Source organism: Staurois parvus, unplaced genomic scaffold (assembly GCF_062004578.1).
Source record: "Staurois parvus isolate SC_StPar_1 unplaced genomic scaffold, SC_StPar_1.0 ptg000006l, whole genome shotgun sequence".
Taxonomy (NCBI): domain Eukaryota; kingdom Metazoa; phylum Chordata; class Amphibia; order Anura; family Ranidae; genus Staurois; species Staurois parvus.
In genome coordinates, this window is record NW_028317802.1 from 17,871,378 (window position 1) to 17,887,029 (window position 15,652).

Genomic DNA, 15,652 nt, shown 5'->3' on the forward strand with positions numbered 1-15,652 from the left:
CCCCTCCCCTGCTGCCATGGCAGCGGAACGCGAGCGCACAGGGCCCACAGTGTCTGAGGATGGACGTTGGCGCAGAAAGGCAGAGACCAACTGACTACATAGGTGGTTTTTATAGTACTTTATTTTGGCCTCCCTCTCAGCAGGTGTGAAAAAGGCCACCATTTTTGAACGGTAGCGAGGGTCCAAGAAGGTGGACAGCCAAAAGTCATCCCTCTGTCTGATGGTTATTATTCGGCTGTCGCTACGCAAGCAACCGAGCATGCTATGGGCCATTTGTGCCAAGGAATGCGAGGGACTCCCTGCCTCCATCTCCACAGCATACTGCCACGGTGCGTCTGGGTCCTCTGTCTCCTCCTCCTCCTCTACCAGATGCTCCTGCTCCTCCACTCCTGTCCGCTGAGTGGAAAAACCACCCATTTCACTCAATAATTCCTGAGCACCAATGTCCTCCTCTACCTCCTCCTCTTCTTCCTGTCCTGCCCCCACAGGGGTCATGTGGCGTTGAGATCTGTGCGCCACGTCTACCGCACCCTGACCAGCCATTGTTAACAGCATTTGTTCCAGGACGTGCAACAGAGGAATGACGTCGTTCATCCCATAGTCCTGCCGACTCACGAATAGCGTGGCCTCCTCAAAGGGCCTGAGCAAGCGGCAGGTGTCACGCATGAGCTGCCAATGGCTGACATCTAAGTTACACAGGGGAGTACCTTTATCCGCTTGTAACATCAGGAAATCGGTGATGGCCTTTCGCTGTTCGTAAAGGCGGTCTAACATATGTAGGGTTGAATTCCACCTTGTTGCAACGTCGCAGATCAGGCGATGCTGTGGAATTCCGTTCTGCCGCTGCAGCTCAAGGAGGGTGTACTTTGCGGTGTAGGAATGGCTGAAATGCATGCAAAGTTTACGTGACATTTTAAGGATGTCTTGCAGTGGGATGGTGGATTTTAAGAACCGCTTGACAACCAGATTGAACACGTGAGCCATGCATGGCGCATGGCACAACCTTCCTTGACGCAGAGCAGACACCATGTTCTTTCCGTTGTCGGTCAACATGGTTCCGATTTTCAGTTTGCGCGGAGACAGCCATCTGTCGATTTCTCTGTTCATTACACTCAGAAGTTCCTCCCCTGTGTGACTACGTTCGCCAAGGCATACCAGGTGCAGCACAGCGTGACACCGTTGCGCCCTGCACATGTGATATGCCGGTCGGGTAATGGGACTTGGCACGGGGGTGGCGGCTGAGGACACGGCGGAAGAAGAGGTGGTAGAGGCGGACATCTTTGCTGGACCAAGGACGTGCAAACGTGGAGGCAAAAGCGGCGTGACCTGTCCAAGTTGCTGGTGCGGCTGTGCCGGCACCACGTTCACCCAGTGGGCCGTAAATGACATGTACTGTCCCTGACCGTAGTTACAGCTCCACACGTCGGCGCTGCCGTGCACTTTGGCAGAGACCAACATGCTCAAAAACTGGCCCACCATCTCTTCTACATGTGAATGCAGGGCTGGCACTGCCTTTTTGGCGAAGAAATGCCGGCTTGGCACTCTCCACCGCGGCTCGGCACAAGCCATCATTTCTCGGAAAGGTGCTGAGTCCACCACTTGGAAAGGGAGGGACTGCAGCACCAGCAACTTGGACAGGAGGACGTTCAGCTTCTGCACCGTCGGGTGCGTGCTCGCAAACTGTTGTCTCTTGGAAACGGATTCCAAGAAAGACTGCTGACGGAATCCGTGAAGAGGAGTAGCAGGAGAAGGAGCATCTGAACGAGCGGAAGATGCCAACGAGCGACAACTCCCCTCAGCAGAGGTGTTGGAGCCTTGACTGGCTGATAGAGGGCGATTGACGTCGGGTGACGGAGCAAGTAACGGAGCGGGTGATGGAGCGGGGGCTGGGGCAGGCAGAACCGCCGTATCTTTATCACGGTTTTCCCAGGCCACCGAATGGCGACGCTGCATATGCTGACGCAACGCTGTAGTCCCAACATGGGCCCCCTGGCCACGCTTGACTTTCTGGCCACATAGTCGACATACGGCTACGTTTACTTCCTCGGGCGGCTTGACGAAAAATTGCCACACCGCCGAGTAGGAAACTTTGCCTCCGCTACTCCTCACTGGCTGACTGCTACTTCCTCCGTGCACACCGGCACCACTACTGGCCGTGGTGGTAGGCTGCAGTGGAGCTGGTGCTCTACTCCATGGCCGTTTGCCTCCACTGACACTGCTGCGACCCTGCTGCCTCCTGGGCAACCCACCGACTGTTTTGCTCGCTGCCAAGCTGGCACCCTCTTCTCCTGATGATGCGGACAATTGTTACTCAGAGACAGGAACAATTCTGTGTCCCTGAGTAACAATTCTGTTGTCCTGAGTAACAATTCTGTGTCCCTGAGTAACAATTCTGTGTCCCTGAGTAACGATTCTGTGTCCCTCAGTAACAATTCTGTGTCCCTGAGTAACAATTCTGTGTCTGTCCCTGAGTAACGATTCTGTGTCCCTGAGTAACGATTCTGTGTCCCTGAGTAACAATTCTGTGTCCCTGAGTAACGATTCTGTGTCCCTAAGTAACGATTCTGTGTCCCTAAGTAACGATTCTGTGGCCCTAAAGTCTCTCTGGCCCTAACTCTGTCCCTAATACACAGAGGTCTGTCTCTCTTGAATGACCGGAGGCTAATGGAGAATTCTAAGATGGCCGCGATTTATAGCTCCACCATTACACAGTGCTGGCTGGCTGGCTGCTGATTGGCTAATGCGATCACATGTCATGAATGAATGCATTATGGGTCAGTGCGCCTTGTCTGCGCGCCTTCCCAGAGATCCCCGCTCCGTCGCCACACATGTCGCCGCCATTTTTGGGAAAATTCGATTCGTGCATCCGAAGTTGGCTAATCTTCGGATTCGTCGCGAATCGAATATTTCCCAATCTTCGAAACGAATTCCACTTCGCCATGTTCGATCCGCTCATCTCTAATCATAATCTTGCTAGTGATCTTGAAGTGTTCATAACCATAGACCACAGACCTTCAGAATCAGCCACACATGTAAGATTGATTTGACTGACAGTACTATAAACATGTTTTAATATATTGTACATTATTTTTGTTATTGTCAACCTGAGTATTAATATGCAAACATGTTACACCTAGGAGTATTTTAGCAGTTTTCTATCCTGTGACACCAGTAAGGAAAACCGCTGACTGAACCTACATTGAAATAAATGCAGTGCATCATATAGTATAGTTTTATTAATAATGGACAGCTCATACATTCAGTATATTCAATACAAAATGCCAAGTGTTGCTGTTCCATTCTCTTTACATTATTGTCCAACATACTGTTCCTATTCTGTATAACAAGAAAGACAGCTAAGCATCCTCTCTTTCACACAAAGGGAACCTGGTCAGTTTTATTAATGTAATATAAGAATCACCTCATTGCTATAAAGGAATTACAGTAAAGTAAATTATACCACATAATGCCTGATGATACAAAGATGGGAAACAGAAACTGTAATTAAATACACTCATCTGTCAAAGTGCCTACACTAAAATGCAGATTATCCTGATGACTCTGCATCTCCAGATACTCTAAAGCACTAAAGTATTTAGATTCTTCTACTAGCTTGCATAGCATGCAGTTTACTTTGTGCTGACAGTTAGAAAGTTTAGTGTGTGCACAAGAACAGTTAGCACACTAAGCTAAGCATAAATTTTCAGGTGTTAAATAAATCTTGGAATTAGGGGTTCAGACAAAAGATTGAGGTTAGGGTTATGATTTATGAGGATTAATGTTAGATTTTATTTAAGGCTAAGTTTTAAGCTTCTTATTTTCTTTTTTTTTAAGTATTAGGTTATATATGTAGTGCTACCCTCGCAGGGGCCGCTTGATAATGCTTGTTCCCTGTGGTGTCCTAACCTTGTAAGCCTCCCGACTCCTCTAACACTTTGGGTTCAGACATATTTCAGCAGTATAGGATAATAATGCAAAAGACACAATTCTTTAGTAACACCTCTATATTAGTCTTGTTCAAAAGAGTAGACAACAAAAATAATGGGTTTAGGATATACAACCCCAGTTAATGCATAACAATATAACACAGGTAAAACAGGAATAATCAATAAGCAACCTTTAACAAATTATACAGTCATGAGTAGTAAGCTTCAACTATTAAACTGCAACAGAAGTAAGAGAGAGAAGAAAAGGATTGTTGACTTGTCAGCTCCCTCTAGACCATTGCTGCCACAATAGTGGATGCAGAAAGCCAAGGACAGTGCTTTGGAGACTTGCCTGCAGCTGGAGCAGCCAGGAGTTGCACAGTAGTTGACACCAGTTTGACAAGCACTCATTTGACTACTAATATTGTGAGTTGCCAATTTTGTGGAATTAATTATTTGCTTATATTGCTTCACTTAGATGGCGCTGCTTCTCTCTCTTTTATGGTTCACACAGAGTATCTTCTAGCTCTTTTTGAATCAGCTGCCACTGAGTCAAGCATTGTTGGAATATCCCATAACCACCTTTGGACTTTAAGGACTTTACTTGTGTGGTTATTATACTAGCCCTCGCAGTATACATCTGTTTTTTTTTCTTCTTAGTGCACCAAATATTTCTCTTATATATACTGTTCACGGAGGCTTAGCAAACTGAAGTGTCCTTCTATTATTCAGTATTTTTGTAGTATCCCTTATTATACCCTACATCCTCTCCAAGTTCTTCAGCAATAAAATTATAAAAAGGCATCCACTAGATGGAATAGTGAGCCAGAGTGAATGAACTGTTGCTGTGTGCATGCCTGCCTCTGCACTAATCTTGGGTCTTGGGATTAGTTTACTTTTTTGTTACCAGGTAAATATGACATATTGTGTATTAAACTGGAACCAAAGGAATTTATTTATTTCATAATTCGCTTGCAGGTGGGCTGTTAATGCAGAAAAAATCAATATATCTCTTCTGCAATAAACGGTCCATTTCCACCTACCAGCAATTGTCTTCCATGTGTAAACTGGTGTGCGCATGTGCAGCTCAGTGAACAATCTTGGTATGCTGTGGGTGCTAGGATGAAGTAATTCCCACATTCATAAAACCTGCACACAAATCTGATTCACTAATTACCAAAACAAGCACATAATACAAAGTAAATATGCTGCTCCACAAATGTTTTATCTCATGTTATATGTATAAAATGCCCCACAGGGCTCCAGCTTGGTAAAGTAACAATATATACTGTATAACTACAAATGAAAACATTTATGTTTCTGTGGGAATATGAACTCGTACAAAGATTCAAAACTGAGTATAAAACCTTTAGGCCCTGTTTAAACCATTGTCCTGCAGCAGTATATTTAAAAAGGGGTCAAAATCTTTACCAAGTAATTATAGACCTGTTAGTTTAACATCTATAGTTGGGAAGATACTGGAAAGTTTAATAAAAGACCACATAGATCTTGTTGGAAAAAAATATTTTAAGCAACAGACAGCATGGATTCATGAAAGACATAATTCATGAAAGAAAGTTGTCAAACAAATCTGGTTTCTTTTTATGAGGAGGTGAGCAAAACCTTGGACAAAGGGTTAGCGGTGGACGTGGTATACTTGAATTTTGCAAAAGCATTTGAAACAATTTCCCACACGCGATTAATGCGTAAGGTAAAGTCTACAGGATTGGAAAAATCTGTATGTTGATGGATAGAAAACTGGCTAAAAGATCGTATTCAGAGAGTAGAGGTTAAGGATTCATACTATGAATGGTATAGGGGTGTAGTGGTGTAACCCAATGTTCAGTGTTGGGACCCTTACTTTTTAATATATTTATAAACAATATAGGGTCTGGGATTAAAAATACCATTTCAGTCTTTGCAGATGACACCAAGCTCTGCAGTGAAATAACATCCTTACAGGATGTCTCCAACTCACAAGCCAACCTCAATGCACTGTTTAATTGGGCAACTATGTGGCAAATGAGGTTAAATATTGATAAATGTAAGGTTATGCACTTGGGGGCTAAGAATATGCATGCATCATACATACTAGGGGGGGTACAACTGGGGGAATCAATGGTGGAGAAGGATCTGGGGGTTTTGGTAGATCATAAGCTTAATAATGGCATGAAATGCCAAGCTGCTGTTTCTAAAGTGAACAAAATCCTTTCTTGCATTAAAAGCGGCATAGACTCCAAAGAGCGATATATCATTTTACCCCCGTACAAATAATTAGTAAGACCTCATCTGGAATATGCAGTTCAGTTTTGGGCACCAATTCACAAAAAGAACATTGGGGAAATGGAGGAAGTACAGAGAAGGGCAACCAAACTGATCAGAGGCATGACAGAGCTCAGCTATGAGGAAAGATTAGAGGAACTGAATTTATTCTCTCTTGAGAAGAGGAGATTAAGGAGGGATATGATCAACATGTATAAATACATCAGTGGTTCACATAGTGAACTCGGGATACAGTTATTCACCTTGAGGTCAAGAGTTGGTTCTGGTCAGCTCAGTGGATTGCTTTAAAAAAGGCCTGGGTTCTTTCTTGGATTCACAGAATATAACTGGATACTAACATTTATAGGTAACGTTGATCCAGGAAATGTCCGATTGCCTCTCAGGGGATCAGGAAGGAATTGTGTCCCCTGCAGGAGCAAATTGGTTCATGCGTTGCTGGGTTTTTTACCTTCCTCTGGATCAACTGTGGGTGTAGGATTATAACTTTTTTTATGGTTGATCTGGATGGACTTTTGTCCCTTTTTCAGCCAGACTAACTATGTAACTACAGTATGTAGCACGTACATTACCACAACATGTGGTAATGTGCATTATGTGCATTAGTGCAATGAGGTGCCATTTATTCTGAATGCACCTTGCTGATAGATGTGCATTGCAGTGCACTGCATTGTAGTGCCATTTGTCACGGAAAATAGTACAAACCTTTTTTTGGTGCAGTAGGCATAATAATGGTGCAGTAATGTAACTTGCAGTAACGCACAGGCGTTAGTGTAGCACAATGGTGTGATTGGGGCCTTACTTCACCTATGGTTTTAGCTGAAATTATTACCGTTGATAAAGAAGTCTTATCGTTTCATTGCAAAGAAACAAAGATATGCAAATGTTTAAATCATTGAACCTGTAAGCCATTTTCACTTATGGGCCTAATTATTTATTAAAAACTGTTTTGGGGGTCAAAAATAAGTAATACATAGTAAAAGCATTCTTTTTCCAGTATGACAGTGATAATATAAAAATAAGAGGACAGGACCCACAAAGGAAAAGAGGACTAGTGGCTTCATGCAACAAAATCAAAAGCAAAACCACTGGAAATAGAGGTACGTTTTTTTAAATGATAGTGAAGGAGTGCTCCAAAGGCTTGGGGGAAGTAAACCGGGGAGGATGGGGTGGAAGCTGGAGTTTGGCTTTAATACTGTACTGTTATATTATAGGAATTCTCAAAATTTTCATTTAGATATAGGAAAGGTAAAGGAAAGACAAAGAAACTCAATAAAACTAAATTGCCCAGCACCAACATTATCAAGATTAAGTAGCAAAGGATATAATGTGACCATTTGCAATTTAAAAAAATGTATTCATGTTAATTAAAAAAAAATATATAGTATACACTAAAATGTTCAATGAAAACAATCACCTACAATAGAAATGAAATGGTCTAACATACTGTTCAATTAGCACAAATGTTCTGGCATTACTGCTGTCTCTAATAGTGTCAAAATCAGTAGGGTATTCAGCCCTGTTCCAGATCTCTGCAGTGGCAAATTGACGATAAACTTTCTGCCAAATATGTTGTAATTACATGAGATACCAGGTGAAAAAAAAGGTTACATTAGGATTTGCACTACGCATAGAGGCAGGACTTCATAGTAAAACAATAATTAGTGTCACCCAAAGTTTGATGGTCTTATTCAAACAGATATATTATAAGCCCTTCCCCACTTCAGATAATAACAATTATGCTGTAAATGCCTGACTTCAGTGTAATTTATTTATTACAGGTACTCATATAGCACAGACAATTTACACAGCACTTTACATATACTGTGTATTGTATACTCATATCAGCCTATGCCCTCAAGGAGCTTACAATCTAAGGTCCCTAACTCACATTCATACATACACATACTAAGGCCAATTTAGACTATGGCTAAATATCCCATTAGCATGTCTTTGACGTGTGGGAGGAAACTCACGCAGGCACAGAGAGAACATGCAAACTCCAGGCAGGTTTGAATTTGAAACAGTGACCTTAGTTCTACTAGGCAGATGTGTTAACCACTTAGGCACTGTGCTGCCCACTGTAACGAACTTCAACATCAGAGGTTCCCAAATAATGATAAATTAAAGTATGGTGATTTGTGAATGAAATGGAGGAAATTCATAGAATGCCCATCTCCTTATTTTTGTCTGCAATTTCAAGCTGTGTCTTCCTTTTTGTCTCTCTCTGGCCATCATTATTATTATTATTATACAGGATTTATATAGCGCCAACAGTTTACTCAGCGCTTTATAATATAACGGGAGACATTATCTCCACAGAACCCTCAGACCTGTAAAATGTCAAATCCTAAGATTGGAGACACTTGCAAGTGATAAAGTATGTAGACTTTGATCCTGACTTCACTATCTGGTAACCAGAAAAACATACTCAGAGATGCTGGGAACTTTTACATCCTCACATGTAGTCAGTTGAAAGAAAATCTTCAAACAAGCTCAACAGCTCTGGTGAGGTAGCTTCCACACACCAAGGCTTCCCTTGAAGGGCACCCAACAGTAGCTCAAACTATAGAAATACCACACCAGACCAAAACTGGATAAAAGAGCCCAAGATAGTTCTAATTGTTGAAAAAAAAAGTAATCTAAAACCAGCCAACTCAGTTTGGGGCCAACACTACTTTTCCTTCATCAGGGCTCAATACAAGATAAAGCTTCAATGGACACAGAGAAAACAGTTGCTTCACAGATCTATATTAGAACCATTATTTAACTCTCTACATGGCGTAACAACTTGACGACAATTGCTGAGCAGCAAGTATAACCTGTAATTGCTAGAAGGCACGAGATCATGTAGAGAAAATGAACAAGTGTGGGAAGATAGCAACAAATCCAGATTCTGTTGGTTTTTTATTAAATCCTCAGTGCAGTTTTGATAAACCTGTTCAAGATATGCCTTAAAATGACACTAAATTAAAAGCTCAGCAGGTATGATGTCTGTTTTCAGGCATTAGGATAAGAATCTGAACTTAAAATAAAGATGAACATTTTGTTGGCCCTCCATCTTCAGCTGTGTGAACCATCATTCTTCATTAACATGAGGACAGCATAAAGCAATAGTTACAGCTCTGATTCAGTAGTTATTCATGTAACTTTTAAATTAATCAGATGTATTACCTCAGCATCTTAATAATGGAACATTATTCTGTTCTTGAATCTGAAAAATTACTTAGGATTCCCCTGTCTCTTTCCTGCAAGATGTTGCAGTACAATCTGATCTATCAGTGTATTCCAAATTGCATATGGTGCAATGTCAGATTCTAGAACATGTCCCTGTATTCAGAGGCAATAGTGAAAAAAATATTGCTGAAAAAGGAAACACAGTGAATTAAAATGCAAGATGTGTTAACCCCTTGTGTATAAGACAGAGAACATGATTCATCTTCAGCTAAGCTAGTGATCCAATGTACTTGATATACTAAAGGCAAATTGACTAATCACTTGCAAAAAAAGTTGCAATGTGAAAGGAAATTTTCCACATAGGTTAGTGAAGGAGATGAACCTTTTCTGACTTCTATCATCCAATCATGTGCAAGCAAAAATGCTGTATTTTTCTATATTTCAGACACATGGTTGGGAATTACTCATAAAGTGAAATGTCACCACATTCATTAAGCTTTGGTGGAAATTGCCTTGCAATGTGCAACCTCTCTTGCAAACTGAACAGCATTCTTGCCTTTAGTAAATTAACCACATTGTTTTGGACATTTTCCTTTGTGTTGTTTCCAATGACTTTTAATGAATGAAAATACAGTATGTATTTTTGTTGGTATGAATGACAGTGCTGGCGTTTTTCAAAAGGACAATGAACGCTCCAAGTATCAGATATATCCTGTATGGAATCCTTTTAGTGATGCATTATGAGAAGGTTATCTTTCCTCTAAGATATAGGGACACAGAAAATGTATTATAGTATATTTACATAATATAACTAAGGGTTGAAATATCACCAATATCCTTCAAGCAGAGAGATTACTTGGTAGATGTTTCTATGATAAACCTTTCAAACTATAAGTACTTTTTCAGGCCTATTCAGTGAAATAACTGGACCTGTGATGCAGTGATTATGTTATGCCACACGATCAGTTCAACAGAAATAAGAGGTATGGTGTGAGGATACCATTACTATCTTTTGAAAAGAAAAAAAAAAAGGAGGTGAAATCTACATATATTTAAAAAAAGTATTAATAAAATTAATGACAGGAAAATATAATTAACGAAAATGTACACCTAGGTTGATTTCCCCTGAAAGTAGACCAACAGTGCTCCAAAGCTCACAGGGTCTTCTTGGCACTTTAACCACTTGCCCACCGGGCACTTACAGTGAAGGAAATAAGTATTTGATCCCCTGCTGATTTTGAATGTTTGCCCACTCACAAAGAAATGATCGGTCTAAAAATCGAATGGTAGGTGTATTGTAACACTGAGAGATAGAATAGCAACAAAAAATTTAAAAGAAATGCATGTCTAACAAATTATGCACTGATTTGCATGGTCATGAGGGAAATAAGTATTTGATCCCCTTCACAAAACATGACTTAGTACTTCGTGACAAATCCCTTGTTGGCAAGCACAGAGGTCAGATGTTTCCTGTAGTTTGCCTCCAGGTTTGCACACATCTCAGGAGGGATTTTGGCCCATTCCTCTTGGCAGATCCTCTCCACGTCATTAAGGTTTGGTGCTGACGTTTGGCAACTCGAAGTTTCAGCTCCCTCCACAGATTTTCAATTGGCCACTCCAGGACCTTAATGTGCTTCTTGTTGAGCTACTCCTGTTGCCTTGGCCGTGTGTTTTGGGTCGATGTCATGCTGGAAGACCCATCCATGACTCATTTTCAATGCCCTAGCTGAGGGAAGAAGGTTCTCACCCAAGATTTCACGGTACATTGCCCCGTCCATCGACCCTTTGATGCGGTGCAGTTGTCCTGTCCCCTTAGCAGAAACACCCCCAAAGCAGAATGTTTCCACCACCATGTTTGACAGTTGGGATGGTGTTCTTGGGGTCATATGCAGCATTCCTTCTCCTCCAAACATGGCGAGTTGAGTTGATGCCAAAGAGCTCGATTTTGGTCTCATCTGACCACAACACTTTCAACCAGTCCTCCTCTGCATCATTCAGATGTTCAGTGGCAAACTTCAGACGGGCCTGGACATGTGCTTTCTTGAGCAGAGGGACCTTGCGGGCACTGCAGGTTTTCAATCATTGTCGACATAGTGTGTTACCAATTGTTATCTTGGTGACTGTGGTCCTAGCTGCCTAGAGATCATTGACAAGATCCTCACGTGTAGTTCTGGGACAATTCCTCACTGTTCTCATGATCATTGACACTCCATGAGGTGAGATCTTGCATGGTGCACCAGACCTAGGGAGACTGACAGTTGTTTTGTGTTTCTTCCATTTGCAAATGATTGCACCATCTGCTGTCAACTTCTCACCAAGCTGCTTGGCGATAGTTTTGTAGCCCAGTCCAGCCTTGTGTAGGTCTAAAATCTTGTCCCTGACATCCTTGGACAGCTCTTTGTTCTTTGCCATGGTGGAGAGTTTGGAATCTGATTGATTGCTCCTGTGGACAGGTGTCTTTTATACAGGTAACAAAATGAGATTAGCAGCACTTCCTTTAAGAGACTGCTTCTAATCTCAGCTTGTTTCCTGTATGAAAGACACCTGGTAGCCAGAAATCCTGCTGAATGATAGGGGATCAAATACTTATTTTCCTCATGAACATGCAAATCAGTGCATCATTTGTTAGACATGCATTTCTTTTGAATTTTTTGCTGCTATTCTGTCTCTCAGTGTTACAATACACCTACCATTCGATTTTTAGACTGATCATTTCTTTGCGAGTGGGCAAACATTCAAAATCAGCAGGGGATCAAATACTTATTTCCTTCACTGTATACCCCCTTCCTGCCCAGGTCAATTTTCAGCTTCCAGCGCTGTCTCACTTTGAATGACAATTGTGCGGGCATGCAACACTGCACCAATATAAAATGTTTATAATTTTTTTCACACAAATAGAGCTTTTAGTGGTATATACTCACCGCTGGGTGCTTTATTGTTTGTGCTATAAACAAAAAAAGAACAAATATTTTGAAAAAAAAAGTTTTTCTTTGTTTCTATTGTAAAATTTTGCAAACAGGTAATTTTTCTCCTTCACTGATGTGCATTGATGAGGCTGCACTGATAGGCAGCACTGATAGGCACAGATAGGCGTCACTTATGAGGTGGCATGGATAGGCAGCACTGATGGGCACTGATGAGGTGGTACTGATGATGCTGCACTGATATGCAATAATGATGGGCACTGATAGGAGGCACTGATGGGCACTGATAGGCGGCACTGATGGGCACTGATAGGCAACACTGACAGCACTGATGGGTGGCACTGACTGGCGGCACTGATGGGCAGCACTGCTGGGAAGCACTGCTGGGCTGAACTGCTGGGCACTGGTGGGTGGCACTACTAGGCACTGATGGGCACAGGTGGGTGGCACTGCTGGACACTGCTGGGCACTTGTGGGTGGCACTGCTGGGCACTTGTGGGTGGCAATGGTGGGTGGCACTGCTGGGCACTGATTACCAGTACCATGATGATCGGTGCCGATCCGTCCTTTGACAATTGCCAGTTATCGGTATTACTTTCCTCACACTGTGACAACATGAGGAAAGTGCAGCCGATAACCGAAAACTGCATTTACCGGTGATCTGCTATGTCATTGGACACGGCTGATCACATGGGAAAAGGCTTCTGTGATTGGCCTTTTACCACATCACGTGATCAGCTGTGTCCGTAGGACACAGCGATCATGGATCATGTGTTCGCGCACCCGGGAGCGCGCTTTGGAGGGCGCGTTCTGGGAGGACGTCATATGAAGCCCCCCCAGAACTGGCCGCCGCAGTGAAGCTGCCATTCAGCTATCTGCGGTCAGCAAGTGGTTAAACAGCATAGGAGTATAAGGTGAAGAGCTAGCAACTCTCTCCCAATAAAAGTACTTTTTTTCATAAAGGGTACAGTGTGCCCTTTCATAGCCGTGAAAAAGGATCTTTACCGGAACGCGTAAGCTGCTGTTACTGACACACTGTAATCTTTACCCTTTACCTTAACATGGACAGCAAAAAAAAAAAGCTGTCTTATGTTGGACATATGAGAAAAACAAGCTAACTGTAAAAGACAGTCATATTTGGAAAAGTTGAAGAGAAAAGAAGAGGAGGATGACCAGCAATAAAGTGGTTGAATACAGCCACACAAATTATAAACATGTCATTGTAAAGGCTCAACGCCCAAACAGAAGACAGACCATTCTGGAGAAACACTATCCATGTGGTTTCCAGTTAACATTGACCTAATGTCACTTAGTTTTCTTTACAGATTATTATTACTATGTCATGTTGTTTACAAAAAATGTGTTTCTTTGTCATTTTCTGTATTAGTAGGCTCTACTTGTTAGTCATATTCGCTGAAATGGCAAAGAACATCCTATAGGAATGTATATGTAATAGTATATTTATGGCTGTCCATCATCAAAATGAAGGTATATGTAAAGCCAGAGCCTTTTATTTCTTATTGTGTAAAGGAGTAGGGGATGATTAAAGCCCTATCGATGCATATTGTTTCAATGAAAGAGGTATCCACTTTTAGGATGTTGTCACAGGAAAAATTGTCCCTATTGGGAAATGTTCCCCTTAAAATTTTCAGCTAACACTAGAACAGAAATAGATTTACTCTCACTTTCATTCTCAGTAACACTGGTGATCAAGACAATTAAAGTGAAAAACTGACAGTAATTCTAACCCCTCACAATTCTATCCAAATTTAAAAAAAAAAAGTTTTGCTTTAGCTATAACTTACCAGGCAACTGGAATAGTTAATTTACTTTATTTACAAGAACTGAATAGTTATTTTACTTTCTGAAAAAGCTCTGAATGTTCTGGAGCAAACGTCCATGCAACCCCTTTATTTGGAAGGCATTGCTATTCACCTGTTGCCCTATCAACAAGATAGAAGTGGTAAACACTGGACAAGGCAAGAAATGCTTGATGAGTAATTGGAATTTGGTTAAGTAGTCCTGAGATTACATTTGAGATAAAAATGAGAAGTTAATAAATGATGCACCAATATGCTTACATTGGTGCACTTACAAATTGTTTGTTATTTCTGTTACCAAAAATACCTAAAAATCTAACTATGAACACACTTCTTTAAAAAGACACTGTCACACCACACAAGCAGAGCAAATTTACAGTGTCTCTTAATGGACCCCCAACACTCTTTTACCTACCTTACTAGTGGTCCATCCCAATTCCTTCCTCCTTTTCACCTAACAACACTACTGTACGTGGGGTGTGGAGGTTCATGTAACCTCCCCAAGATAGTTCTTAGGACTAGCAGCCAATCTCTAGACTGAAACAATGTCCAGTGATTAGTGGGTGATACCACCCCACTTCACCTCAGTGTGGCCACAGAGTGCTGGTAAGGTGAGTATAGATGGGAAATTTTACAAAGACACTGTCAATTTACACTGCATAGGCAAGGTAATAGTGTATCTATAAGGCACTTGGCCAGCCTACCCTAACATTCACTCTTAATTAAAACATAATTAAATTGTGGTAAAATGCACTAAATAACAAAAAGTAATGTTTCCAATAATTTATTCTCAGTGGAGCAAATGTTCCAAATTAAAGATGCATAGTTGATTTCTGTGGACATCATGCTTTTGAAGTAATAAGTAGGCATGAGCTGAACTTGACTGGGCTTGGCAGGGGTAGGTTCAGGGAACATGACTAAAGTTCAGGTGCTCAACCCCACTGAAGTCAATAGAAGCTGAATGTTAAAAAACAGTAATGGGTATTTTCTGCGCTAATATGCTAGGGTTGATTGTCAAATGAATGGCATAGGGGTTGGACAATATCCTTACCAAGGCAAAAAAAGTTTTTCAAATATAACCTTTGGTGGGGATCAGAGATTTTAGTAATGCTTGAGCTGAAATATAAAAAATGCTAATTCCTTTAAAGAACATGCCTAGGGGGTCTTCTGACTATGTCTGTGAAGAGATGTAACTGTGTGATCTAAACAACCTACAGCAGCAACACTGACATTCAGAAATAAAAAAGTGTGTTTAAATTGCCAGCAAAATGACAGTTCCCAGCCACTTTGTTCTGCTTGTAAACAAATTTGCCAGGGATTCCCTTCATCTATACCAGACCCTTATTCTAGATGATGGTATGACAGATGGTAATGGGGGACCCAAAACACACAAAAAAATAAATACAGGCGGTCCATCCCCCAATTCAAATCAGGCCCTTCAGGTTTGGTATGAATTTTAAGGGGGGGCCCGTATAAAAAGATTGTGCGGACTCCCTCCTGTTAAACCAGACCCTTTGGGTTTGGT